Genomic DNA, 2,768 nt, shown 5'->3' on the forward strand with positions numbered 1-2,768 from the left:
ATCAGTAGGGCGGCCGACACAGCTTCCTATGGATAAAGGCTTTTTCCTATAAGGGTCTCCCAATATATACGCGACGGTACGTGGGAGCACAAGTCCGTATTAGTGCCACCGACTCTCAGGAGGAATCACCCACCTTCGTAGAGATCGACAGTCACTATGTTTAACGACGCCGTAACACGTCTCTACCTAGACCTCTATATGTTTGCGTTATGTTACAAAGCGTTGTTATGTAAATTGAATTTATTTTAATGTTGATCTTGCTTAGCAGTTTGCCTTTAAGGATCACCACGAGATGTATGTAACAAATTCCTGAATGCAGTCTAAGATGAGAAGCAATCTTTTCAATCTTTCAACTTTGAAAATCTTAACTACTGAGGAGAAGAAAGGCAAATCTTTTCACACAGATCATAGAGCACACACTAATGCAATTTTTTCCTAAATCATCATGCAAACTTTTTCAAATGCAAAATGCACAATGCATGTATTTTCTTTTCCCTTTCTTAATGTTGATTGGTTACAAAAAGAAAGTTGCTATATAACTTTGATTTCGATTTAAAGCGAAAGTAAACAAGCTTGTCCAAAATCAAAAGACACCTTAAGATTTACTTGTTTAATCACTGGAAATACATGAAATCAAACCATAATGACGAAAGTAAAATGACTAATCAGCTATGGACAGCAAACAAGCTAACTCTTTAGACCAGCAAAATGCCTAACACAGGTTCAGATCTAAGAGGCCAAAGCAAGACTAGTTTACTCTTCGTTATGGGAAATTGTAAATGAAATAAGAAATAGAAAAGAACAAGTACAATTTCATTATATAACAGAGGCGGAATGATGGCAAGTAATGTTGGTTTCAGAACAGGTGCAAGACTGGTAACTGGCTGCCAAATCTATAGTGAAAACAGGCAAGAGAAAGGGAGGAAACCCCAACAGCACTAGGCAAAATTGGGCCAACGCAGGTGCTGCACAGCCAGTCTGGCTCTCAGCGCAGGTAGCCCCTTCGGGACCTGCGTTGCAAAGCAGGTAGCCTGTGTACTACCTGCTTTGGAAAACGAAAGTTGCGTTTTCTCAGTTTCCGGGTCACAATTTTCTCAAAAATGCACAGTTTTTGCTCAAATCAGAAGCAATCAGTCAAGCACACTCAAAGGGATGACAAGGAAGGTGAAAAGCTATCACTAAGATCTTACAAGGATCCTTGTAAATCAGCTCTTCGAATCATGAACATGCTCAGAAATGAGCTAGAGTAGCTGCCCTCCACTTCGCTTTTTGATATAGTCAAAAGCTTTTCGATTTGGTACTCTTTTGTTCAAAAAATGAATAGCAAAATACTACAAACACAATCAAACAGATACGATCCCCAGCGGAGTCGCCAGTTTGTTGTAGGGAAAAGTATCCGATTCGGATGACCCTATCCCACTCTAAGGGTGATAGTACCTCAGCAACAACTGTAAAGAAAACTACTTAAGGTTTTACTTCTTTATGAAAGCAAAAGAGAATGAAAGAATGCACTAACCGTTGCCTTGCGCTTAATGTCGAATCCAAACTCTTCTCTATGGCTGCTTGCTCCCAACTCCTTGCTCTATTGCTGGCCCAGCTACAATGAGATCCTGCAAAATAGCAAAGAAGGAAACTACAAGCAACATGCAATCATAACTGATTCAAGGATTAGTGTAAATCAAATATACAATTATCACAATATATCATTGAAACAAGAGCATATAGAAGAACCTCAATAGCTTTTATTAATGAAGAAGTAAAGGTTCTGAGAGTGTTACAACCATTGAAGGCTCCAATCCAGCAACACCTCCCAGCAGAAAGAATTTCTCCTCTTCACCTCCCTCAAGCAATCACCCAATAGCTCTATAGTGAAACCAACAGCATATAATTACTTTGCACAAAATTCCAGCCTCCTGAGCTCATAGGAGAGAGCTCAATATATAGATGAATTGAGAAAGGATGAGTCAGCTTGCAACTGATGTGTAGCTGCCTTGTGTCCTCTCTCTCTTCAGTTGATCTTCAGTTCTTGAATCCACTTGGTGAACTTTGCTTCCACTTGGAGAAACAGAGCCTCTGACTCATCACAAGGCGAAATCCCTGATCCAAGTGTCATTTTTGGAGCAATGACTCAGTGTGCCACTTGTCCAATCTCGCTCAACGCAGGTGGCCTTTGTTCTACCTGCTTTGCAACGCAGGTACACCATGGAGGAGTTGTGTTTCAGCGCAGAAGCCTAGTGGAGCACCTGCTTTGATTTCAGGATTGCTTGTTTTTGAGTGTTTTCAGGTGGAGAACTGATCTGAGAGCTGTTGGTTTGCTGACCTTGTTCCTCTAGGGGTAGGAACATCATGTTTAGGGAACTTTGGATCCCTTGGATTATTGACAATTCATACCTGTTGTTGTAAGGCACAAAATTGTCTATAACACAATCCATTACCTTTACCTGTCCCAAATTTCTTATCAATAGTTGCATTACCATAGTGGTTGTTCAAGAGTGCCATAGGTGATGAAATTTCTCATTAGTCAAGCATATTGTCGAAAAGAGTAAAAGAGACCCATGTGCATACACCATGAAGAATGTATATCCCTATAGTCACAAAGTCATCACGATGAACTAATACTTAAATTTCCAGAAATTATGATTAAAATACATCCTAGCTCTCGACCACCACGATAACATTAAAGCAACTTATATATCCAAACATAATCAAACAAGACGTCATGTGAACATAGTGAAAGATCATAATGAATTGATGAGAGACTCATGAAT

Source organism: Pinus tabuliformis, chromosome 1_2 (genome assembly GCF_031772625.1).
Source record: "Pinus tabuliformis cultivar Carrire ecotype Pingquan chromosome 1_2, CPIR1, whole genome shotgun sequence".
Classification (NCBI taxonomy): domain Eukaryota; kingdom Viridiplantae; phylum Streptophyta; class Pinopsida; order Pinales; family Pinaceae; genus Pinus; species Pinus tabuliformis.